The sequence below is a fragment of the Podarcis liolepis genome (assembly GCF_965112155.1).
Source record: "Podarcis liolepis genome assembly, chromosome: 4".
Classification (NCBI taxonomy): Eukaryota; Metazoa; Chordata; class Lepidosauria; order Squamata; family Lacertidae; genus Podarcis; species Podarcis liolepis.
In genome coordinates, this window is record NC_139558.1 from 75,560,849 (window position 1) to 75,588,537 (window position 27,689).

Below are 27,689 nucleotides of genomic sequence, written 5' to 3' on the forward strand. Positions count from 1 at the left end.
AGTATCAACATGACCATTAAAATGCTATGTCACACAGTAGAAAGTATTTGTTGACATGCCTAGCCATGGAAGCATGGAATTCATTTACCCCAGCTCTTTACAACACTGAAAGCAGTGAATACAGAACATTCTGCTCTTGACAACTGATGGACAGACAGCCTTTTGCAGTAGATTTGTCAGTCTTAGTATCAGGCGTTTTTTGGGTGTCTCTTTCCCCACAACAGCAGCAGAAATTGCCTGGGTTGGGATTTCACTCACTTTTCTCAGCGAAGAAGTGCTGCCTTGAGTTGGGCAGAAGTGGATGACACCAGCTAGGAATACATTGCAGAGGTAGGTACCACTGTTTCTGCACATAAACATGATTTATGTAGTGGAGAGCTTTGCATCTGCCCAGAGGAAACTGGTGTCTCATCTACTAACAATATTGATGCAGTAATTTAATAATAAGACTGCACTCAGCATGAACACACACAGAGCAAATCCATGGTGACAGAGAGAGAACTAACACACATAAAACTCATCTTGAAGCAGACTTATTTCTTCACAGGGCAGCTATATACAGTGGTACCTCGGGTTACAGACGCTTCAGGTTACAGATGCTTCAGGTTACAGATGCTTCAGGTTACAGACTCCGCTAACCAAGAAATAGTACCTGGGGTTAAGAACTTTGCTTCAGGATGAGAACAGAAATTGTGCAGTGGCGGCGCGGTGGCAGTGGGAGGCCCCATTAGCTAAAGTGGTACCTCAGGTTAAGAAAAGTTTCAGGTTAAGAACGGACCTCCGGAATGAATTAAGTTCTTAACCTGAGATACCACTGTATATGCTTACTTAAAAAGAATGTTGCCTCACTGAAGTAAGATACAGCACCCACCAAACCATGAGTTATAATTCAACATTAATGCAGATCTCCATATTAATAATTTGAATGCAGTAATTGTTATAATGTGTAAGGAGGTGATTCAGACACAAAATGCATCCCCTTGGGCATCCAACTGCATTTCTATTCACCTGAACTCCTTGTTCTCTGAATATTTCAGACATGCCTCATTTTATGCACCATCCTATTAGATGTGGTGGCAGTCACAAACATCAAGCACTTCAGGAACCTGCAACATTTCTCATCAATGTGGGCTGGTCTCATGCTAGCTGCCTCCTACCCTCAACTGTAGATAGGAAACTGGTCATGCCTATTAAAGCTTGAGCTACAATATATCACAGAGGAATCATAAAAGTATAGAAACCTGGCATAAATTACCCCTACTCCAAATTCTGTTCAGGAGTGGGGCTACTGCCACCAAGGCTTATGCCAGCCTAAGATTCACAAGTCTTAGCTCAGGCAGCTGAGCCCTGGCCGACCCAGACTGAAAGAGTTATGCCAGCATATCTCTGGCTGAGCTGGAGATCTGCAGCTCATCTGGTAGTTCTTTGGTTTGGATTGCTCCTTCAGTCTGTAAGGCTGCAATTCTATGTGCAGCTGCTTCTGAGTAACACTGATTGAATACTGTGAGATTTATTTATTTTTATGTGGTTATTTATAAAATGTAGTTATTTACTTATGCAGCTCTCATATCAGGCCAGCGTACATCAAAATAAAAACACAAAAAGCAGTACAAGGCAATCATTAAAATGGCTGTCTAGTCTTTTTTAAAAAAATCAACAACAATAACTTCTGTATAAACATGCATAGGATTGTGCCACAGGGTGCCACAATTCCCTTTTTCTTTCCATTTTGCTCCAGCAGATTAACATGGCTAGAACATAATGAAAAAATGTAATTTTAAGAACTCAAAATACTTAAAAAATGAAATGAGGAATACAAGGGAAGAAGGGCTGAGTAATTAATTATAGCTCTGTAGCCATAGAGCCATAAAGATACAATCAAATGATATGAAACAGAATAGGTGTTTGGATGAAGGGAGCTGAATAACAGTCAAAGAGCTGAACACAGGAAAATAGCAAAATAATGGATGGTCCTTCTGCTGCCCCCCCCCCCCGTGCTCATTCCTGTTCCAAGTCCCACAGTCTCTTCTGGAAGCTTACCCTTTGACTGAAGACAAACAGTTTGAACACAAACCATTCAGTAAGGTTGTCATACTGATACACACTATTGTGCCAGATCCGTCCCTGGTGTATCTGTGGCTTAGCTAATGGAGCTGCAAAAGAAGCTGATGAGACCCAGTGACCTTACTAGCATTTCCAGGGGCAGGGTTTTTTTTTTGTGCTTTATCATAAGGAAGGTGGTGGTGGTGGGGATAGTTTGATACATTTTTGGCAGCAGGTACACTCACTTCAGGATTCTTTCCATTAATTCAGCTTTTTTCAACAAACAAACCAAACTCCGGTGCTGCAGCATTCTTTTTAAAATGGCTGAAATCAAACTTTTTTAAAAAATAAATAAATTCCAGATTGTAACCTAGAATGAAAGAGATTGTCAGACATTTTCTAGCTTTACTGTGATTTATTTTGGAAGGCAGGGACATTCAAAGCACAAGATGCTTACACATGCAGAAATCTTATCTACTGGGCACCCTTTCTGTATTATAAAAGGTAAAGGTACCCCTGCCCGTTCAGGCCAGTCTTGCCAGACTCTAGGGTTGTGCGCTCATCTCACTCTATAGGCCGGGAGCCAGCGCTGTCTGCAGACACTTCCGGGTCACGTGGCCAGCGTGACAAGCTGCATCTGGCGAGCCAGCACAGCACACGGAACGCCGTTTACCTTCCCGCTGGTAAGCGGTCCCTATTTATCTACTTGCACCCGGAGGTGCTTTCGAACTGCTAGGTTGGCAGGCGCTGGGACCAAACGACAGGAGCGCACCCCGCCGCGGGGATTCGAACCGCCGACCATGCGATCGGCAAGTCCTAGGCGCTGAGGTTTTACCCACAGCGCCACCCGCGTCCCTTTTTTTCTGTATTATAAACAAGGCTAAATAAGAAGTGCAAGGCAGAAGTGTGCATCAGCTCTGTGTGTGGCCAAACAGGCAAATTGGGGTCTTTCCCAGCCTCCCAAGTAAAAATGTGATGTCATTAACCCACCCCCACCCCCGATTGGATCAGAATCTCCACAAATTCTTGTGTCAGTTTGTTTGGCAAGACAATTCAGGTTTGGGAAGGCTTAGGCAGAATGCCTTTGGAAGGTTCCCCTCTGGGAGTGGGCCCACATCCTTCTCATTACCACGTCTGCTGCTCATTTCCTTGCCCTCTCCCTTAGGGCCTAGTTCACACAACCACCATGGAAAGTGGAAAATATTGCTTTATCTTCTCATTCCATTCATTGTTTGGAGAGGGCAGGTGAATGAGCAGCAGTGGCAAAAAGGAAGGACACCAGGGCTAGGAAGTCCAGGGATCAGTGTTGGGCCCTTCACAGTGTGCAGTTCTCAGCAAGTGCCTGCTAATGATGATTCCTGATATTGACCCTGCCTATCACCATTGAAGGAATCCTGACAAATCCTAGGGGAAATGGGAATGTCCTCCCAAATTACCTCAGCCACAAGGGGTAGGAGGTTGGGTGGGTGATAGTTATCTCCCACAACCAAACCCCAGAACCAAAACATCCCTCCCACAACCTTAGCTTAGAGAGGACGCTCCTCTCCACAGTGGCGTAGCGTGAGGGGTGCAGGGGGGCCTGGCCGCACCGGGTGCAATGCAACATCTGGGGGTTAGGGTTAGGGGGCGCAAATCCACGGGTTAGGGGGCGCAAATCCACGGGTTAGGGGGCACAAATTACTTGCCTTGCCCCGGGTGCTGACAACCCACGCTACGCCACTGACTCTCCATATCTCCACCCAAAATCTGTAATTTTCCACAAAAAGGAGACTTAATTTGAGTCATCCCAGCAATTGTTTTCACACCAGGGCTTAGTTATGTGCAAAGATGGGCAGAGTGTTTTGAATGCTATTAATTACAAAAGCCCACATGCATGCAGACATATGCATTCCCAGTTAAATGATCTCAGGCAGGTATGAATTTGAACACCTATCATTGTATTAATTCAGCATAGCTGGGAAATAATGAAAAGTACATGGAGAGTTTGATATAAAAGCAGTGCCGATTCAGCACAGTGACAGTAATAAGATTCGGACTCTTTAAATTTCCCATGCCATTTCTGCTGCTAAAGAGGTATACCCATGAAGTATAGCATCACCCATTACTTGGGACAGAACTAGCCAGATGTCAGATTGGCCTAAAGGCAGAATGAACTGCACCAATTTGCATCCGTTGAGGAGCAGGTTCATTTTATGAGGCTTTCTTTGAAATCCCAGAGGGCTCATCTACATCCCCCTGTGTGCCTGTGTAGCTGCATGAAAACAGATACATCTATCTATGAATACACACAGACTGCATGGACATATGGTTTATGGAAACATTATGGGATATGGAATCTATGATAATGGAAGGAAATACATTATCTGGTTAAAAGATTATATACAGTTGCAAACTAAGTAGTTGCAACAGGAGTGGAAAACAGGCTCTCTGGGGGGAAGATACAGTAGAGTTTGCCATTCACTCACCAACAGTTACTTTCCTTTGACTGATATGTTTAAGTGGGCAATTTAATTCTCCAGGATTTACTTCTCACACAGGTTTGCTCAACTTCTTAGCATACAACACCATCTACTATTCTAGACCTGGATTACAAACCTATGCAGTAGGGGGAAGCAGCCTCTAATAATCTGGTCATGAGGTGCTGGGGGTGGGAAGCTGTGCATTTCATTAAGTGACTCTTAATTTAAGCAGTGGCAGAGAGAGGTTTTGAAAGCTTTTGCTGCTGTCAGTCACCCAGCAGCAGAGGCAACCTTCACCCTGATATATGGAAAACAAGTTTCCTCATGCTGCAATGACTCTGGGCTCCTGTCTCTTGAAATGGCCAGCTGCATGGTCAGGTAGGTAGGAAATGTTGCTGAAGGTCTACATTCACCAATGATCTGACAGAGGGAAGAGAACAGCTGAGCTGAGCAGGGATGCAGTTTAAAGAGTGGGCAATGCCTGCCTGCTGCGCCCATTTCAGATCACATATAACTCTTTCTCAAAGGCACCTTTTCTCTTCTCTTGAAGAAGACCAGCACCAGGGTCTGAGGGTGACCTTTAGCAAAATGCCCCTATGCTGGTGAGCCTCACTGGGCTTACCTGGGGAGTGACTAGTATGCTCCAATGACTGCCATGCATACTGACATATGCAGCTTCCCAAGGGTACCAGTACCAATGCCTGTTGCCCTCTGATAATTATGAGCTTTTTAAAAAAGTAACCACCAACAACAGCCTTAAAATACAATGTGTTTGGGGGTATTTAATTTTGAATATATCTAGATGTAGGCCTTTGGGTCTTGTTTCGTCTCCTTTTTATTGTCTTGTGCTTTTTATTGTAATTGTGTGCTGTGTTTGGGGTATTTTGTGTGGGGAGGGGGAGGTGGTTGCTTATGGTCTATTTTTACCAGCTGTAAATTATTGTGGTATTTTATTTTATTTGTATACCTTCTTGGGAGAGTTAAATAATTAAATATATTTAAATAAATTAAACAAATGAAGGACACAATGTCTTTAATTTGCCCAACAACTGCCATCATTCCTCATCATTGACCATGCTGGCTGAAGCTGATGGGAGTCCAACAACGTGGGCACCACGTTGACTATACCTGGTTAACATTGACTGAAAGCCACTCCTCACAATTTGAAAATGATGTCTTTCCCATACAGGGGACTTTCAATAATGGAACCTAGGACCTTCTGTATGTAGAGGATCTTCTTCGTTACTGAGCTGTGGGTCTGCTGGGAGACTGTTTTAAATGTCCCATCTATGTGGTTGAGAGCCAATTACGTTGGCCTTTCTGGCCTTATTTTTGAGCAAAGCGATTAGAGGTATAGCTCAATGAACTGCAGCAAGTGGGACAGAACTATTCATACCCCCAAGTTTCTTACTTTGCACTGGGGGAAAAATGAAGAAGGGGTCATGCCATTTAATAGAGGGCATATATTTCCTTATCTTCACTTTGCACAAAAAAATGTCTCTCATATTTAATATATTCTCACAGTGTAAAGTTAATAACCACCATGGCAGTGTGAGGGAATTTATGATGGTCTTTCCCCCTTTGTGAGTTCAGTTTAAGAGGACCAAGCACAATAGAATGTTTGACCTCATTGCAAAGTTATTGTCCATCAGTGCTTGGAGAGTGCTCCCTTAGTTCCATGTCTTGGTGGTGCAAACTCTCACTCAGTATAATGGAGAAGTCTGCTGGCTGATCAGGTTTGCAGGATAGACAAGGTAACAATGGAGCACTAATTTGCAGAGACCCTAAAGGTGGCCTCAGTGTAGATTTAGGAGTTACATAGATCTGTCATGGTGACACATTTATGTAGGGTTTCTCATGTGTCAGCCTTAACTTTCTGCATCAGAGGAGCTGCTCTGTAATGTTGAAAACTGCCCTGTTCGAAGCCAGTGGAGTGTCATTGTCTATGAACTGGTGAAATGCACAGTATGAAACTCTCATCTTGTATCTATGGAGAAAATCTGGGTTGATACCACTGTTCAAACTTGGACTCAGTGTGTAGCCTTGGGATCCTCTCCAACCTTAAGTCAATGCTATCCATCTGTAAACTGAGAATAACAATAGCTTATGTCCCTGGATTGTTTCAAGAATGCATTAATCACCTTTGTGACAACTCTATGAATAGTAAGGGTTTTAAAATGCTCCTCAGACCTCCATACAGTATTAGAATTCCAGCCATGGGAGCTAAGAGCTATCCTTGGGATCTCCAAGTGCAACAGTTGATGTAAAGAAACCTGCTTGCATTAGATTTGACTTTATTTCTATATTTATATTGGAAAGGGTGTTACATTGGGGTTTTTTTTTAATTTAAAAAGACATGCCTTCAGAGTATCCTGGATTTAAAATAACATATGCTCTTGAAAGGGTTTGATATTGGCCAAATTATAATAATGAGATTCTTTATTGTTTTAGATTTTTCATGCAGATATTTAGAGTGGTTGTCGCAATAAACTTTGCAAACTACAATTTCTGCAGTGTCATATGCAATAACTGATCAGTTATTGCATTTTATCGTTTTGTTAACTTGTATTTTGTTACTTGAAAGCTGCCTTGCGAATGTTTGTTAAAGTGAAAGGTTGAATGCATATATCTTACACAAGGAAGCTTAAGCAAATGAATAAAAGCCTGTACGAGTTTGGACAAACAGCAAATATTTATGATCAGAATATAAACTTAGAATTTGGAGCAAGACTCCTACCGATCTTTAATTACAGCTAACTCATGCCCTGTGAAGAAGCTGCTGCAGATACTTGCATTGATTTGTACACCTTTTCTACAGATTGCCCCTGCTTTGAAGTAAATTATGCATGAGATTAGCTCAAAATGTGCTCTTCAGGAAATGTTGATCCTCCATCATTCATCGTATAATCATCCTTACAGCCCTTTTGCTACTAATAGGTTACACTGGTTAAAATACTCTCATTAATAAGTATGCATGAGATTAGCTCAAAATATGCTCTTCAGGAAATGCTGATCCTCTATCATTCGTTTCATGATCATCCTTACAGCCCCTTTGCCATGAAAATGTTATGCTTATTAATAATGTTGACCCTTCTTTGTTTATGCAATAGTTGTATTGACAACATCAAAAGGCACTGGCTGGTGTTTTGGCTTTTTCTTTTCTTAACATTGCAAGGAAAACTTGCTGGAATTCAGTGCTTCATTTTCTGCAACTGACAACAGAATATGCTTGTTTAGGTGCCTTGATATAGCCCTATTTTAGAAGGTATTTAGCATCCATCATGTTAGCACCAAACAATGGGAAACACAAAGAAAAAAACCAGGAATCTTTTATCAGATCCAACCTTGGCAGAATGTGAAAGATGTCATTAACCCATCTGAAGGATAGCTCTGTGAAGCTTGGAAAGTTGAATAGGAACACCAGTAGGACTATATCTAATAAATGCACCACCTAATCTATTTTAAAACAGTGTTTCAGGTGAGAAAATTGTTTGTCTACATATGCATCCTATCTCCTTTTTGACACAATAACCTAGGAACTGGTACAATGAACAGCTATGTGTCTATGCAGGTACAATCAAAATTATTTGGTTGCAAGCAGTGAATGCAAAGGGAATGAAATAAAATGAAACAGCTCCTCTGATAAAATTGTTTGCTTGGACCTGGATGACATTATTATTCTAAGGTTTGCAACATCAAGGTGCAAATATCAATGCAGAGAATGGCACAACCTATCTGGCTTCTAAAGTATGATTTAAATCAGTTGGGATCTGTTTTCCCCAAGGCTGGATGTATTTTAAATTTCCAAGCCAACAGGAGAGGCCATTTTACATGTTCGAAACTCAATGGAGACCACTTTCCTGTGTGAATTAATGTGCAGCCTACATATTACTTGGCTCTAGGTTTTTGCACACAAGGTTGGAACAGTCTTATGTTCACTGTTTTAGTTTACAGGTTCTCTTTGCTTCCAGACCGCAACAAAATGGAAAGGGTTTTGGTTCCTCTCAAGCTTTGACTTAACCAATTAGCCAAAAGTCCTGTTTTGACTGTGAGAACTAGTTATTACTAATAGCTGCCATTATGCTAGCTATTATGGATTACTAATTTTTACCTTTTCAGATTATGATAACACACTGAGAAGATATTTAAAACTGGTAGTAACTGCTAGTTAAATGCCTCTTTCAATATGTTATTTTAATATTAGAAAAAAATCAGTTCAACTTTCTATGTAGGGTAAGGTTCTGGGTCATTCCAATACTCAACACATTGCACTCCCAGCTAATTGAAAAGAAGATCTAGAAGTCTAGGACAGCCAACTATAAACCACAAAAAGAAAAAACCTTGTAATCTTCTCCTGTGAAATGTGATATCCATGAATTACACTATGAATCTGGAAATCAGTTTACTTGGAAACAAACTTCTTGCTGTTTCTACAGCTACAGAGCTATAAAATGAAACTAGCAGGGCTCCTGCTGAAAAGGAAGGAGACACTTAGGAAAAAACAATGTTAATTAGCACCTTTGCACACAGGGGAAAAACAGAACAATTTTCTTTAAATCTGTATCCACCTTTAGAACCATTAAACAATTTCTTTTTTTCAAGCCATCATCATTAAATTTGTCTATCCTCTTCTAAATCCATCTCAATCAGTGCTGGCAATTTCCTCTAAATTAATACACCAAACCACCCCCCTGCTGAGCAAAACAGCTTTGCTTTGCAGATAGGCCTCACTGTAGAATGTATAAAGACGGTGTCAGACTCAGCCCTGTCTTTATTGTGAGTCTGATGGAGAACTGCATTAGTCTGAACAAAAGCATCTCAAGGCATCTCAGAAATACCTTGGGTGTACAGCCTGGGCAAACAAGCTGTATCCTCCCTTTCAAGCTCCAGTTACCCCACACCTAGTGGTGGGCTGATGCCATACCCAGATTCCACTGTGGTTCTCTTCTGCCTGACAGAGAAGAGGGGAGGTGACTGTCCTGAGAAGGCAGGAGGACATGGATATGACCCTGAACTCTTGTTTATTAATTAATTTATATATTACAGTGGTACCTCAGGTTACAGATGCTTCAGGTTACATACGCTTCAGGTTACACACTCTGCTAACCCAGAAATAGTACCTCGGGTTAAGAACTTTGCTTCAGGATGAGAACAGAAATCGTGCTCTGGTGGCGCGGCAGCAGCAGGAGGCCCCATTAGCTAAAGTGGTGCTTCAGGTTAAGAACAGTTTCAGGTTAAGAACGGACCTCCGGAACGAATTAAGTACTTAACCCAAGGTACCACTGTATTTTTTTCAAATTACCGCTTAATACCAAAATAGGCTTCCTTCGTGTGTGTTGGCTTACTAAATCAGGGCTTCTGTAATACATTTTGATAGACCACAAACCATCCCCATTTGTGTGCTGAACCATTCAAAACTTACAAGAGGTTTCTTGACAGTCTTAATGAGTTTCTCTATGACTTCCTTTACCACATCCTTCATTAGACAACTGTCTAATGTGCAGTGTGTTAAATCCTTTGACATCAAATGACATTGGGATTCATTATTTTTTTATACTCACAAATGCTGATTGAAGTATCGGTTTTCCAAACACCAAGACTCATATTTGGTAAACAAGAGCATCTCAAATATAGACAGGGATAGGAGAAGAAAAACTAATGGCACAATTCTCCTTGAGCACAGGTAGTTAAGGTCACGGTAAACATGTATCTTTTTATTCTCCAGCAAATCAATCTCTGGATCGTTTTATTTATTATTTTTCAAGTCTCACTATTTATTCAGTTCGGAATATTAGGGAGTTGGCTTTATTCACAGTACCTACTACCCTTGATGCTGATGTTCTGTCTCCACAGCTGGAGGCAATAATGCTTCTAAATGCCAGTTGCTGGAAACCACAGGAAAGGGGTGGTGATGCTTTTGTGCTCGGGTCCCACTGGCAGGATTCCCAGAGGCATCTGGTTGACCACTCAGAATCATAGAATCTTAGAATCATAGAGTTGGAAGAGACCACAAGGGCCATTGAGTTCAACCCACTGTGAGGATAGGATTCTGGATTTGATCCAACAGCCTCTTCCAACAGAGCCAGTGTGATGTAGTGGTTAAGAGCAGTGGACTCGTAATCTGGTGAACCAGGTTCAATTCCCTGTTCCTCCACATGCAGCTGCTGGGTGACCTTGGGCCAGTCACACTTCTCTGAAGTCTCTCAGCCTAACTCACCTCACAGAGTGTTTGTTGTGGGGGAGGAAGGGAAAGGAGAATGTTAACTGCTTTGAGACACCTTAGGGTAGTGATAAAGCAGGATATCAAATCCAAACGCTGCTTCTTCATATGTTCTAAGATATGCCAGTGTCAGTACATGATGCTAACTATCTTAGAGCTCAGGTGCAAAGAGCCCTGTATGTACTTCCCAAACTTCAGCCTGGCTACACATCTGTCTCCTGCTCTTGCTCTCCTCAAATCTATTTTTACTGAAAACAATTATTCATCTGTGACTGTCATGGTAAATCTGTGCACTTCAACGTATGGCGAAAGGCTGTTTGGGATGACACAGTTTTCAAAGCAAGAGTTATTCACTGCTCTTGGTCTTACCATAGGAAAAGGCCTGCTCTGCTCAGTGGTCAGCTTGATTCCTGAGCTCAGCAGTCAGCGGGACGATTCGCTTCTGATTTACAGCTTCCCTGGGCTGCCAGCTCATAATAGAATGAGGACTAATATGCAGGCGATGGCTGAAGGATGGCAGCAGATATTACAGGCTATTTGCAGCAAACTTGTAATGTGTTTTTGGTGACACATTCCCACCAGGGGGTACATCAGCATATTGTGTATCAGCTGGAGGCTGCAGCATATATTCCAGGTTTTTGAGGTGACAATGGAATGAATGACCACATGGAGGTCTGAAGCTGAATGAAGTGGTTTGTTTTCTAACCAAGTAATTAAGGCTGCCACTGCAGCTTTTAAATCTGAATGCAGTGATGTATTGCTTTAATTCTAACACTGTTAAAGAACATGAGGGTATTACACCGTTCTGGTGTGCAGTGCTTCCTCACCTACCAGAATTCAAACTCAAGCCAGTGGCAGCTGGTGAGGTAGAAGGCAGGGAGCCCACTATTAGTCTGAGCCACTGCCAAGGGCAGAGATAACTAACTCTAGTTTTTGAGCCATCATATTCCCTGCAGAGTTCTACAATGGCAACACTGAGGCCAAGGAGAAGACAGCTGACATGTTGTGCTACCTCCTCAACAGGTCGTGTGAAATTGGGCGGGTGCGAGCTGGCTGACGGCAAATTGAGATTGGTGGGGTGGTGCCCCACTCACCTTGATGGACAAGCCTCAACTGGCTCAAGAGGTGCAGACATACACCCTTACACCACCCCACCTCTTCTGATTTGTATTTCAGATTTTGTGCAAATATAAAGTGCTTTATATGGGTAAAGCTATCACCATTCTGATTTAACCCTCCACTTGTGACATGACCACTGCTCCACTGTCTTATAATAAAATTTAGCTGGATAGCCCTTTAAGGGAGCTCTGCAATGAACAAGATGGTAAGTACCCACAAAATGGTCTCCTTAGCAAGGACTCTATTTTTTCAGAGATTCTTCTTTATACAGCTGATACCATCCTGCTACCTTCTATCACTTTAAAGATTCTTATGAAGTGGTTTGGAATTGGAGACTGGGGCAAAACTGGTGGTGTGCAGTTCTAACAGGAGCTCAGTAGCAGAGGAGAGTGGATAAGGTGGAACTCAGGTGAATTTTCCTGGTTGTTATATGTGACAATGGAGTTTGTGAGGGGATGAGATCCTGATCTAACTTCTATTACTATATATTTCCTCTCTCCCACATTCACTGTTTGGGGTTCTAACTGAGATGATAGATATTCAAAGCACAGAATAGTGGTACACACACACACACACACACACACACACACACTGTCCTAATCTAGGCAAAACTGGATTAATGGTGGTTGGCAGGTCCTTAAGCTTTGAAAGAATGGGTTCCTTAGTCACTGATGGCATCTGACCATTTTACATCACTTTGGTTAACTGCTTTTGGGATGTTCATGGATCCACTCAATTTACTTGCAGGTTTAATTGTCAGCTGGTAAGAAAAGTGACCTCTTTATTCAGATTCAGACCTGACCATGCTCTGGCAGCCATGTTCTGTATTCAGACCACCCTGGTGGCTCTTTCTGATACACCTCCTGGTGGAAATGTGCCACCAAAAACACATCATGCAAGTGCTCAAGGTTGCTTTGTATTGTTTCTTCTGCAAGAAGGTTCATAAAATACAGTCTGTTCTGTACACTAGATTTTCTTTTCTCTTGGGGATATCTAAGAACATTAATTTGTCTGAACATATGACCAGACCTTCATATACCTTCCCAGTTTTGTGAAAATGTGTTATAAAGCACTAGTGTATATATCTGGATAACGTTTTCTTCAAAATTATATACTATACTGGATTTTATTTCCATACAGAATTTCTATTCTTTTTATGGCCTGCTGAGATTCCAACTTCTCTTTGAATCTGTATTTGTTACCTTTTCTTGTTCAATACTTGTCACTTGTCACCCATTTATCAAGTAAGTGATGCTCATTTTCTCAGGCATGCAATAGGGCAAGAAAATCTTGCAAGTGAGGAAAGAAAATATAGCTATTTTTATAGTCAAATTTCTTAACCATTAAAAAGAATAAATGTCTTATCTGCTGGCCCAGATTTTAAATGCAATGGGGGGGGGGGAATGGATGTGCCAAAGTTACTGGTGACACTTGTCAGAGAAAGTTTACAGACTGCATGCTGCACGCTGAACTATTGTTAAAACCTGTAGGCAAGGTGACTATTAAAAGGAATTGTTCTGCTTCAAAGGTCTCCAGGAAGAATGCCATCTCCTTTGGTGTTCTATCTCTCCAGCAGCTTTCGATGTCATGGTGAGGCTTTGATTTAACACTCTCTTAATTCTCACATTGTGCCTCACTCAACTTTGAAAAAACTTTCAGGGTTTCTTTTCTCAGCACTAGACTCTTCTTTCAGACACCGAAACACAATTTCATTGCATTTATTCACAATGCCAACACTGGGGGCGGCCATAGTCTATGTTGTGGCCCTTTCAATGACATGCCACCTAGATAACTTCCCTTTCCATAAGATGATTTCGTAAGGCTGTGAAATCCTTCCATCTTGAATATTTTATATGGAATGCCTCCAAGTGATCTCAGTCTTCCAGGACAATCAGGTATCCAAAGCATGCTAAGATGTTTTCTTAATTGTGTTTGGATGTATGGTAACTTCATGTTTGCAGTTGATACTAAGTTATAACTATTGCAATTCATGGGGTGGGAAATAAAAATAAATTGCCTCTGGAGCCTGGTTGAGGGGCAGAAATTCCCTTGAAATTTTTCATGTGAGATGTTGTACTCACTTTGATTGAGTTTATGAAGAGGATTTTCCCCACCCCCTGTTCTGTAGTTTTTAAAAAAAGGTTACAGCTCTCATTGGTTTAGGAACATAGGAAGTTGTATTATACTGATTCCATCTAGCTCAGTACTGGGTAGACTGATTGGCATCAGCTCTCTGTATTTCAGACATGTATTTCAGACATGCCAAATATGTCCTCTGATACTGAGCTTTGTCCCCGTCACGTTGTCTTTTTCTTTCTTTGCCTTTTATAAAAGCATCATGAATTCTCAAGCCCAGCTGGTGTCCTTCCCTCCTGCCTTTCTATACAATTAAAAAAGGACCCTTGTGGCTCTCCATAATTTCCTTGTGAGCCCTGTTTCCTGGAGTGCTCATAAAAAAACCAAAACCTTTCCCTCCAAAAAGCACTGTTGCTGTGTGCAGCCCTTGTACCCCACTGCTCAGTCATGGGTTGCTCACCCCTGGCTTGAAAGCAGGAGAGAGAGAGAGGTTTGCCATATTCTGGGCAAAGTGGCTCTTTCTCCTGCTACTTTACTTGGGTCTGAGCAACCAAGTGGCTGAGACCCTTTCAGCCATAGGAAAACACAAACCACTTCATAAGAATGGTACCACAGGGGCTAGTTGGAAGGCTGCTGCTTGAAGCACTTATAAATGCAAATAGGGAGATTATAGGGGTTCCACTTGCATACAGGTCCTCCAGTGGATGTCGATATTACTCTGGCATTATTTAAATTTTACACTGGAATTGTTTTCTGATCTACAGAATCTTAATTTGTCTGGGCTTTCCCCAGGCCTCTGTATGAAAAACCAGTTCATCTTCAACCAACACCCCTGCCACATCCTACACCTTTACCCTCCTCTCCATCACGCCCTTCCCTCTTCACCAGTTGCAAGTGTCTGGGAATTTGCCATGTCACTTCACAGCGAGCTCTTGAAACCTGCACAGTATTATTTGTGCCATATGCATTATATCCAGTTGATGAGCTCAAAGAGAATCGAAGAAGTGGGTGAATGGCTAAGGCACAAGTCAGCAAATTAAAGTTATGAGTTAGATGCAAGATGTGCTGCTTTAGAATACCATGGAGTATGATTTCCATTTTACAGATGAATAAATATGATGGTGTGTCAAAGGCAAAGATGGGAATAAAACTCAGGAGTCATTACTCATATAGTCTAGTGGTTTGACAAAGGCCACCCTGATTTCAGGTTCTAACAATAGCTCATTATAAACACATCTTTTTATAAAGTCCTCTGAGATCCTGATATGAAAAGAGCAAAGGTGGGTTTTAGAATATGAAGCAAACACTTTCTGCATTGTTCATCTAATCACACATTATTGACTTTATGCTCTTTATATTATTGGCTTATTTGTGAGCAGTATCTTTTACTTTTTACTGTTAATGAAGAGCCTAGAAACCTATAGAGGCAGTCTATTTCTCACACATTTACAGAACACAAGAACTTCTGGACCCTCTAAATATAATGATCAACAGTGCAATAATATGCATGCTTACTCAGAAGTAAGCCTTATTGACTTCAATGTGACTCACTTCCAGGTAAGATGAATATGGATTGCAGCCTTACTCTGCCATTAGTTTCAGTTGGTCAAGATGATAAGGGGCATATGTATCATTAAGGTCAGGGAAATACTCTGTCCTGAAAGCTTGCTCATGTGCCATTCCTTTCATTCTCAAATAACACATCACCTTGTTCACGAAAACAGGCCACTCATATTAATTGAAAAGGGGGAAGGGATGAGTGGTCAACTGCACTATATAAATAAGTTGTGGGCAGTTCTTCAGATGATATGGAAAAAGAATGAGATGTCTTCTTCTCACAGGCAAATCTATGAACTTCTGTAACAATAGCAGAACATTTGTAAAGTTAAGATAACCATGATGTTCTTTTAGCGGAAAAAGAAAAGAAATACTCCACTTGAAAAGGTCTAGTATTCAGTCCAACTTTCTTTGCAGCATACAGCTGCTCTATTTCTTTGCCTGTTTTATTTGGCCTTGTTTCAATAGCACAGGAAGAACATCAGCAGGAGCTTAAATTATATGTGCTGCAAAAGCTTTTGCAAAATAATATCTTCTGTTCTTTGGAGTAAATTATTTTGGGTTAGCTTCAGCAACATTAATGTTATAATCCTATATAAAGGTAATTCATTTCCCCATCACTTTCCTTGCTGCAAAAGTCCAATTTTAGGGGGGAAGAGGGTTTGTTGCATAAGAGTGCCCAACTGTGGACCCTGAAATTGCTGGTATATGATTGAATCCCACCTGCAAATCCAGGCACTATTGGACTGAGTTAAAATGACTGATTGAGTGCAAGCCCATCACTTTCTTCATACTCTGAACAGCTTGAAAAATACAAAAGCCATAAAATGAAATATGAAAATATAAAACCTAAAACATTTTTTCCTATCAGTGGTCTTATCTGACTTCTTGAATGCTTCTTTCTTGGAACCTGGTTTAAAGTAACTTATATCACCACTTTACAAATGTCATGAATTTTCTACCAGATATCCCAAACACATATGCATAGAAAGAAGTCACAAATATTTGTTAATCACTTTGGAATAAATGAAATGAAATGAATGAACAAATAACAGATTATTTCAACAGACTGTTCTTATAAACATCTCTGTGCTTCCAATCACAAAGTTCCAGGTGGAAATATGTGACAATGTTTTTTCTAATACTACTTAATAACTGTAATAGAAACTATATGTAGAATATTACTTTAGTCTGAAGCAGACATGATGGTGATGAAGTATTAAATAATAGTAATGGAGGCCCCTCAACTATTGGTCTTTGGGTCAAAAGAAGAAAGGGAAACAAGGCAATAGTGCAAGAGAAAGAAATGCAAGTTTTCAGAACTGCACAGGAATAAGTCTGTCATGGCTCTGTACACTTTTGAAGTCTTCACTTAACAATCTCTGGGTGGCAGCACCAGGGTGATTTATTTCTGTAAAGTATACTCTAGGGTGAAGGATAAAGCAGTTGCTATTCAGAAGATGGAGGGGGAGAGAGGCTTTTACGAACTGTTGAAACTCTTTCCCCAAGAAAAGTGTCCTCAGCGTTCCTCTCCAACCTTTTTTCATTATAACCGGGGGCTGGAGAGAGAATTAAATTCAGTTCACATTTGAAGATGAATCAACACAAGCCATACTTTCCAAAACAATATGCAAACTGAAACACAGGGGGGGGGGGGGGTTTGAAAAAAATTTGCACTTCTCTGAATTTTGTAAAGTGCTTTTCCAGCCAAGTAATGCAGCCAAAATTAATATGCTATGGTAAAGTGTGCATAAAAATGCATATATTAGTGAAAACAGCATGGAAAATACATCATAGCAAGGAAATTCACAAAAATGTGTACATAATAGAAGAATTTCACGCTAAAATGCTGATGAATTTTCAGGAGGAATTATAATAATAATTGCAAACTGGTGTTGAAAAAAATGACAAGTGGGTTGTCATAGGGTTTTGTCCTGAGCGTGGTGTTATTCAACATATTTATAAATGACTTAGAGGAGGTACCCATCAAATTTGTAGATATCAAACTGGGAGAGGTAGCTAGTATCTCAGAGGATAGAATCAGAATTCAAGACGACCTTAACAGATTGGAGAACTGGACCAAATTAACAAAATAAATTTCAGTAGGGACAAATGTAAGTTTCTACACTTAGGCAGGAATAATTAGGTGCACAAATATAGGATGGGGGACACCTGGTTTGGCATGTAAAAAGCATTTAGGGGTTTTAGTAGATGGTTCAGGGCCACAATACCTCAAGGACCATTTCTCCCCATATGAACTGACCTGGACCCTGCAATCATCATCTGAGGCTCTTCTTCATGTGCCCTCTTCATGAGAGATCTGAAGGGTGGCAACAGGAGAACAGGCCTTTCCTCTAGAACCAGACCTTTGAACTTTAACTATCTTTTAGAAGTGGGTGGGATGTTTTTAATGCGTTTATTTTTCCTCTTGGTTTTAATGTATCTATGTGCATGCACAAGGGAAGGGCGGATGTCTATTTGTATGCAAGACATTTTGGGTTGCCTTGGACAAGATAAAGTGACTAACAAATTCAGTAAATAAATAAATGAACCACAAGATTAACATGAGTGATACAGTGTGATGCAGATGCTGAAGCTATTCTAGGCTGCATCCTCAGAACTATAATGTCCAGATCAAGGAAAGTAATAGTACCACTTGGTCAGCCCTAACCTGCAGTACTGTGTCCAGATATGGGCATCATAGTTTAAGAAGGCTATTGAGAAGCTGGAAAGAGTGCAGAGGGCAACCAAGATGAAAAACAGTTGAGGGAGTGGGTATATTTCACTTAGAGAAAAGCAGACAGATGTTTTATGATAGTTATTTTCAAATATCACATGGGTACTGGAGCAAGTGTTTTTTGTTGCTCCAGAGGGTAAGACCCAAACCAATGGATTCAAATTATAAGAAAGGAGATGCTAACTAAACATTTGGAAGATCTTTTGGACACTAAAAGCTGTTTGACAGTGGACCATACTACAGTTTACAGATTACAGTTTAAAAAGGAAAGGAAAACACTGGAAATTATCAGAGAAACCACCAAAATTTCATCCAAAGAAAAGTTCAAGGTGAATTTGAAGGCTCATGCAATGGCATTATTTACTTCCAGAGAAAACACACCCAAACCAGCCAATTGTTTTATTCTGTAAAGGCAGCACACTGAGTGTATGAAATAATGTGGACAGGAGGAAGGTGCTTTAACAAACATACTTCAGTATCCCCCTTCATTCAGCCTTTCCTGCTTTTTGTGTTGTTCTGGAAGGGCCCCCTCTGGAGTCCCAGGTGGGGGCATCAACATCCTTTCCTCTGATTGCTTAGCAACAGGGATTAAGTGTCCAGAGCAATGGTGCTACATGCCGAGTGTCAAAGCATTATAGAGCTACATCTGCGCTTCCTTCTCTAACTTCCTTCAGAAAAGTCCTATTGACTTACCTTTTTAAAACAAATGAAAGCTAAGTGCCTGTGGCCCTTGGAAGTCTTGCCCCCCCCCCACTGTACCCCTTCTACTGCATGGTGAGACAATATTTCTAGTGAGCTTTCCATTATGATTCCAAGATAAATTTTGTGGCAGTGCTTGAATCACAGGGAAAAGAAGGACCCAGAAGCTTCTACCATGTAGTTTTAGCAGAGTATTGGTGAGTGCATTATTCACCCCTTTTCTATGCAACACTCCCCCCATGCCGCCCTCACACTCATCACTCTAGGAGGGCAGTTGGGTCTCTGTCTCTCTATTGCTCTGTTTACTCAGCCTGTCTGCCTATTTCACTTTCCTGGCAATGCTTGAATTGCAGAGGGGTCCTGCCCCCTTTATAAAGGTAACGGGAGGATCTGATTTAGCTAAAATGGGGAGACGTCATTGGTGGGACTTATGGATTTTGGTAAACTCCCCTCCCTATCCTTTTCAGCTGCTTTTTCCTGGATGCTCAAAGCTAATTTTCTCTTAGTTATTACACCTAATCTCTTTAAAATACACCATCATCATGTTTGTTGTATCATTTTGTTGTTGTTGCATGGAGTAAATTGGTCAGAATGCTGTAGTATGTGATTCTAGCTGTTTGCTACTTTTATTTTATTTTACACAGAAAAGTCAATAATCTTCAGAAAAAATAAATAATTTTCATCAAAGGCACTAGTCCTGTTGACCCTTTGGCTTTCTGGAATAATGGCTTTATATGTTAGTTATCTTATAATCATATTATATAGCTGGATACTGCCTTTCATCTGTTCCATGGCAATGAATGGTAACAATTCACAAAAAACTATCCGCAAAAAATGAATACTGATCCATTGCCATCTACATGCTATGAATTCTCATAGCTGTTTACTCAAGAGAATGAAGGTCAGCCACTGAATTGTTTTCTGTTTAGTCAATATTGTCCCATGTGTTTCTGCTGCCCTGTTTTTTGGAGAGATTTGTCTCATTGAAAACCAAATCCTTACATCAGGATGTCAGCCATGAGCCTAGCTTGCAATAACTAGAAGTGTTCATTTCCTTGGCTTGGAACTTATATTATCATTCTCAGCCTTCTTAAAGCCCACAAGATCTTATTAAGAAAACACTGAGGGACATAGGAAGCAGTATGAATGGACAATGAGTGTTCTCATGAAAGTTGGACAAACATTGCAAAGCGATGTCTCAATTTTTGAGCAACTGTGCTTGCTTTTCAATCCATTTTCTAAACTCCTCCCATATATTTTCTTGGAATGTTTCTTAGCACGAATGTTCATGGGAACTTTTTTTTTTTAAGTATTGCAGTATTTTGGCAAGTATGCACACATAAAGTTTATATACATGTGAGTCTATTCTCAAACTGGGAGAATGCAATGCTCATTCAAACAGGAACTCAGTGGTAACCATGGGACTTATCCTGACCAGCCAAAACTCAGCCAAAAAGTAACACACCATAAGTTAAAGGTGTGAAACAATTTAAATAAAAAGCAAATTGCAGAAATGTATGCACTATCCCCAAACCAGAGATGCAAATTTTCTATATGTATACCATAAGTCTTTTGATGATGATTAGAATTCAAGATGATGGATATCATCATTAGATGCTTTAGCCACTTTCTCAGGCTCAGGTGCTACTGCAGAGATTTCAAGCTGTGCATTTCCATCATGCCTTTTCTTCACTACCATTTTGTACATGATGGTACAGGTGCCAGAGATCAGTGCCAGAAGCAATGAGAATTGTTCTTGCAGAAGGTTACTGTTTAAAGAAATACAGGCATTATGCATGTAGTTTGGCTGCAGACTTCCATCTGGCATCTGGTTGGTCACTGTAAGAACAGTATGCTGGACCAGATAGGACTTTGGCCTGACCCAGCAAGGCCAATGTTGTTATATGGAATCCGCAGAACAATAGACGAGAGCTGGAGCAGTCCTATACTATTGGAATCGAAGTATTACCTGGGTTCTCTTCTATTGCCATAATTCTGCTTTCTTAATACTGCACCTCTTTTTCACTTTCAGTATGCAACATATGATTTCAATCAAGTCTACAAACGCCAACCAATTCCTTGAAAAAACATTTCAGTAACACTTTTCCAATTTAGAGATGGGAGGACTGTAGATAATCAGGGCAAAGATTCAGAGAACAGGCAAAAAACAATTAAAAGATAGGTCTGATCTGTACCAGCAGATACCCCAATATTTGTGGGGTGTGAAATGAGGGATAGAGATAGGACTGAAGGTGCTATAAGTCTCCCACTAAGAATACAGAATATTGCTGTTGGGTACTCCAAGTCACAGAATTTAAGCAAGTCATCAGATATTTAAAGAAGAGCTGGTGAATGTGCAAAGGTGTTAATTTCAGGAAATGAATACGAAAGACACAAGAGCACAGGAACCTGCCTTGTATAAGCTAACACAATTTATGTATCTAGCTCTGAGGGCAGCTGCTAACCAGGGTTTCATTGGCTCCTTCTCACCAGAGAAGTTAGAGACCAAACCGGGGTCTTCTACATGCAGTGTGAAATCCATCCATCAGTATATAAACTGACGCTTGCTATCAGCAACTCTGACAGGTGTTGCTGCTCAAAGATGTTAGGTATATTTCATAAATTGTTATTGCTCAACTTTTTCTATTTTGACTGGAATTGGGGACAAATTGTGGGAATAAATAATATAACCATTTCTCCCCCTCCCCCCCCCTTTGGAAAGGGTAGAAATACAAAACTAGAAAATCCAGATGATCTCATAATTGGTTATTGATGAGTGCCCAGGGCAGTTGTGACTGTTTTCACTGATAGAAAACTCTCTTATAGCATATGATGCCAACATTGATCTACTTTACTAACACAGAGGAACATTCTTCCAACACAAGACCCAGGTAGAAAGACGTAATCACCCAGCAAACACAGAGTATGGGCGGCACTTGAACTACCTGGATGAAAGAATAATGCAAACCTGATTCACTTCAGTTCCATAAGACACTGAGCTGAAATTCTAATACCCAGCCATACACAATACATATATATATATATTTCTTGAGACCATATGCCAGCATCCTAGAATGGTGTGATTTCAAGTCCAGTTGAGTCTTTTGTTTTTAAGAAGAAAATTGCAAAGAAAACTAAGCAGATTCCATACATGATGGGGAGCTTCTAAAGTCGTGGAGAGCCAGGAGTCATCAGGAACTCAATGTCTCAAAGCCTGTTTCTTCATGCTCCTCTGAAGAACTTAATGGAAGGTGTTGGCCTCTTTCTTCTTTCCTCACAGTATTTCATCTTGTAGCTCCTTTTATTTTTCACTTTGAGCATTCATGTCTCTCCTTAACTTTGTGTGCTTATTTCTCAGTCTCTGAAGACTGCTTCACATATTCCATTTTCTTAAGGCTAAATGCAAAACATTTCACATCTACCCATTATTACAAATGACAGATACAAGTGTTTCCAGCTCAGGAATCATTTGGATAAAACATCAAGATGTCAGGATTGCCCTGCCCTGTGAACACATTGGGAAAGCATGTGATTCCTTCATTGTGGCATGTGAAGCTGCTTTAAGGGTTGTCCCCCATCTAAGCAGAAACACTGGTTATGCATTTCTTTCAGTATAAACATCAATAGTATAGAAAGAACAAACCTTTCCTAGAACACATGTGTGTAGGGCATAGATCTTTGGGAAATAGGCTGAGCAATCATCCGGCTTCAAAAAGTACCTGGGAAGCAGTTCTAAGATTTATGATCTTTGGGACTGTGAGCACTGATTTGTCCATGGCATCCGAATACATACTTCTAGAATCAAGGACCTGTCAACATCTCCCATAGTTGAAATATTGACATAGCATAATATTTTTAGTGGAAAGTCCATTTAGCCTCCTTTTTAATTCTGGGATGACTGCAGTGGACACCAATTAGTTTCTGGGCTCAATTCACTGTGCTGGTTTTGCTGTATAAAGCCTTATGTAGCTCAGGACCCCAATACCTCAGGGACTATCTCTCCACATAAACCAATCTGGCACTCATCATTTAAGGCTCTCCTGTGTGCCATATCTGACGGAGATGTGCAGAGTGGTGACATGAGAATGGGCCTTTTCAGTGGTGGCTCCCTACTTGTGCAATGCTATCCCCAGGGAAGAACACCTTAGTTCTTAACTGAGAGGGTGGCAATTTAATTGTGCCTATAGCCTCTTTTTGTCCTCATCCTTTTAAGTGGCATGGGTAAGATTTGGTCCTTCTATATGCAATTCTTCTTTTTATTGCTGTTTTTATATTTGGTTTTAATGTTCTTTGCTACTTTTGTTTGTATAATGCAAATCATTTTAAGTCACTTCAATGTAAAAAGTGACAAATTTATTATTAATAATACTTTTATTATTATTATCATTTTGCAAGTTAGTAAAACCTTATTTTACTTGGGCTGCAACTTGCTGTTTACGGTGTTAGCTTTAACTGTCTCTGGAGTTTTGAATACTTATTCTTGCCACATTCTCTAGTTTTCTGCACTTTGCTAGACGCCTTGAGGTCTTTGGAGGACAGGTGGCAAGCATGCACACATTTTAATAACTCAATCAATAGCAAGAAGAATGCTTAGCAGACTTCTGCTGACTTTGCCTTGAATCAGAAGCAACTCTCAGGAGCATGACTTTAACAGCCATACTGGTGGTTTGAGTTCAGATCCCTCAGCATGGCTGGTCAGCAACAGAGAAGGTTGTAGCAACTTGGTAGAGTCCACAGATTTTGATTTTTACTGATGTAGGCTAAAAAAAAAGAAAATCAGTTTTCTCTCCCCTTCCCCTTTTGTGCTGATCCATATCTCATTCTTCCTCAGACAGTCCTTTCTTTTTCCTCCCCCATCATCTGTTTCTCTCCCCACCCTGTGCCCTTTATTTTCCTCTGCATTTTGCTCTCTGCTTTCTTTACGATGCTCTAGTTAATGGCTGGATCTATATTGTGTTTTCTGCCTTTCTCTTTTCCCTCACTTATCTCTTCCTGTCATTCTATTTTTATGTGACTCAGTCTTGTCATTCCCTGTCTATTTCACTGATGCTGCTTTAAAAAAATAAAATAATCACATCCTCCCTTTGCTGCTTAGCTGGCTGCCACTTAATTCTCCTGTCTTTACCTCACACGTCCAGTTCCTCATTATCGCCTCTCACTGTCTCAGCCTATCATTTGCAGTTGAGGTTATTGTTGTTATTAACCACTCCTGGGTGGGGAAAAATGGTCAAAATATGGGAATTAAAAAATGGCAGTGGCTCAGTAGTCAGGGAAGGGGCATTGACATCTCACTGCAGCCTAGACCAGGTTAAGGACATTTTCGGCTGTGCTGAAAGGATATAAATTGATGGCACCCTTGTTAAATTCCTCACAGGCACAGTGTGGGAGATTCTCAGTGCTGCAGATGCTGCAGATCAAGCCTAACTTTAGAGGAACACGTCTCCCTCAGCTTCCTGACACCTTTGGTCTGGCAGAAATTTCCTTTCAATTAATGAACTCACAGAAGAGTCACATCAGAATGAGAGGAATCCTGAACACAGGAGGCAGCAGAATGGCAGCTTCCAGCATGGATACCAAGAGAACAATTTTAGACACAAGTGGAATGATAGTTCAAAATGTGAAAACGTCTGAAAACATAAGGAATGATGATGTCACAACTTCCAAATGGGTGTACAGGTGGATGTCAGTGGGGTTTCTTTACTAGTCTTCAGCACTGGTTTCCGGGAAAAGACACGTCTCTTTGAAATGGAAATAGAAGCTCTTGCTTTAAGTACAAAAAGGGATCAATGTGCAATTCCAGATGAGTAGGAGAAGGCAGAAACGCTGTCAACGAGAAAGGGTATGTGTGTTCTGATTCTGGCAAGTAGGCTCCAATTAATGGTATCACTGTCTGTACTGTATCAGTTCAGGCCCTAGCTATGTGCCTAAATATTGCAAGTGACTCTGGGATATTTGGTCTTCCTTGGTCTGTTGGCACTACAAAAATGTGGGAAGCCAGTACATCGGTGCATCAGTATTTAATTTCCCGTTTCCCCAGATTACCCCAACAATTACATCAGGCTTCATGGTTGACGCCACTGGCAGCCAGAATACTTTTAGGTTAGTGCACTTTTGAGCTTCCCTGTAATTGTTCTCTGCCTTGAGCCTCACATTATTTTCTCTGCCCCGTAATAATTCCATACACTAATGTATATATGTCAGTAGTGGATTTGGGTGATGTGATAGCACCAACTCTCCACCAACCCTCCTCTACGTGGTATCCAACAGTTGGTGGTTACTGGATTTCACAGAGTAGCACTTTGGAGCTGTCATTATACCCCCTTCTAAATATTTGATTGTAGATGCACCAGGAATAGGGCCCATCATTTATGTATTTTTAGAATGTTAAGTCTGTGAATGTGCAAAAATAAGACATCTAGCAGGCATTGTTACTGAGGTGATCACCTATGATGGTCTTTTGTGTATCCCTCCAAGTGCCTTTTTGTAATTTTGTCTGTGAAAGGCTAGATGTTAAGGACAACCATGGCATGGAACCTTGCATGCACATCTGCTAGCTCCAGTAGAAGTGTCTCTCACCAGCTTTGCACATTTGTGTGAGATTTGTGGGCATGCAGGTGCCTTTTCATGACTTGATTCATAACTTAAATCACCCAAAAGCACATCCAGAATTTAGTTCTCTTACAATCCAGTTGCAGCACAGCACTCCCTTTAAAGCGCTACAAATGCTGGTCAACTCATTAACAGGAGTTATTTCATGGAATAGGAATAGAGATGCAACAGGTGCCCACTATTTGCATTTTCACAAGCTTCTCAGCTGGATGGGCAGAGGGGGGTACCTCTTTGCCTGGGGTGTTCTTTGTTCTTAGATCTATCTTTAATTGGAGGTGGGTTGTTGTTGTTTTTTACAGTTTTAAACCCTGTTTTAAACTGTTTTTATTATATGAATGTAAATTGCCTTGAAAAGTGTTTGATACTTAATATATGCTTATGAATAATTATTATTCATGACCATGATGGCAACAGCAACAACAGCCATTAGCATATCTAATGGAGAAAAACCTTCCACTAAAAGTTTGCACAGGATCTCAATCTCTATAGTCATCCTATAGACATGGATCCTTTGTTATCCACCAACACCTTTTCCTCTTCTTTGTCACATAGGGGAAAAACCCTTCCAGGGACAATTTGACCTACAACAAAAATCACATTAAGTCTCAGTGTTCAGTCTTGGGAGAACTGCATTTCATGGGCTGAGCCTGGAGGAGGACTTATTTATGGGACACTCAGACATGAAAGTTAACAGGGACCTGGTCTGTTTTCTTTCTGTTAGAAGATATTTATTTATTTAAAAATATTTTTATATTACCCTTTCCATAGATCTCAAGGTGGCCTACCACAACAAAACACAGCTTACGAAAAACCCGCACGATAAGTAAAAACACATCACATTGGATAAATATACTGCAATACTACTATAACTACAGTAGGCAAGCTGTCTGTCAAGTCTTGGTAGCAGGAACCCACAAAAATCTTGCTGAATAAATACCTAAAAAACTCAGTAGAATTGGTGCCTGCTTTATTTCACAGGGAATATGATTCCAAAGGCTAGGTACTGCAACAGAAAAAGTTTTCCTCCTGCCATCAAATGTACTTCAGCAGGCTTTGGACAACCAGAAAGGCCTACTTCAAAGATCTTGACAGCTAGACAGCTCTATATAGGCAAAGGTGTTTCTTCAGGTAATGAGGTCCCAAGTTGTTCAGAATTTTGCAAGTCAATCAGAAAACTTTAAACTTGGTCTGGTAGTAAATTGGTAGCTGGTGATACTCTTTCAGTAATGGTCATGCATGATCATGGTTGACTGCTCCAGCAACCTAACCTCTATGTTTTGCACAAGATGCAGCTTTCAGGACACATTACAGTACTCAAGTGGTGACGTTGCCAACGTGTGAATCACTGTGGTCAAGCTATATTGCAGTACATGGCAGTAGGCTATGTGGTAGTGCATCGCAGCAGAATTTATTTATTTATTTATTTCTGGAACATGGGAGAACAGTCACATGGGAGAACAGCAACCTTGTGATGCTGTTGTAAATTGTTATTTACATAATGCAGCAACCTGGGTAGGAACTCTGCCTCAGGAAAGGCAGGATATAAATGTACCGTATTTTTTGCTCTATAAGACTCACTTTTTCCCTCCTAAAAAGTAAGGGGAAATGTGTGTGCGTCTTATGGAGTGAATGCAGGCTGCACAGCTATCCCAGAAGCCAGAACAGCAAGAGGGATCGCTGTGCAGAATATTTTTTTTCTTGTTTTCCTCCTCCAAAAACTAGGTGCGTCTTATGGTCCGGTGTGTCTTATGGAGCGTAAAATACGGCCATTTCAGCTTCCCATGGTATGTTGAAGCTAAGGTGGTCTGTGCAGGGACAGACTTTGGTAATATGGCACTCTTAGAAAGGACAAATTTTCCTTCCCCTCATATTTCTTATTTTCACAATAATTCTTTTTGATTCAGTTGCTTTTTATGGATCTTCTCAGTAGGTACTAGTTGTTGTTGTTGTTGTTAGCCCCCTTGACTCAGCGTCCTGTGCAGGGCAGCCACCCACACCATCCGAAATCAGACACTGGTCTGTGTTTGGACAGTGACTGGATGGGTAACCGCCTGGGGATCACATGTATGATAATGAAATCACTGGCCGTAGATGAACTGTGGTTGTGACTGCACACTCAATGTATGAATTCTCTTCCTCTTGGTAAACCTTCTGTGCTGCTCAAGGGGCT

The 27,689-nt window shown here is 40.8% G+C and overlaps 1 protein-coding gene and 1 long non-coding RNA gene across 2 annotated transcripts in view; one reads left to right on the top strand and one right to left on the bottom strand.

Annotated features, from left to right (window-relative positions):
* The window catches only part of LSAMP (limbic system associated membrane protein), a gene marked incomplete at its 5' end in the record, with an annotated part of 219,063 nt that overhangs the window by 112,869 nt on the left and 78,505 nt on the right, over nucleotides 1–27,689 (bottom strand). The window lies entirely within an intron of this gene.
* LOC310705935 lies at nucleotides 154–26,639 on the top strand. The gene is made up of 3 exons (XR_014525534.1): nucleotides 154–330; nucleotides 24,285–24,749; nucleotides 26,288–26,639. It is a non-coding gene; the product is annotated as an uncharacterized lncRNA (long non-coding RNA).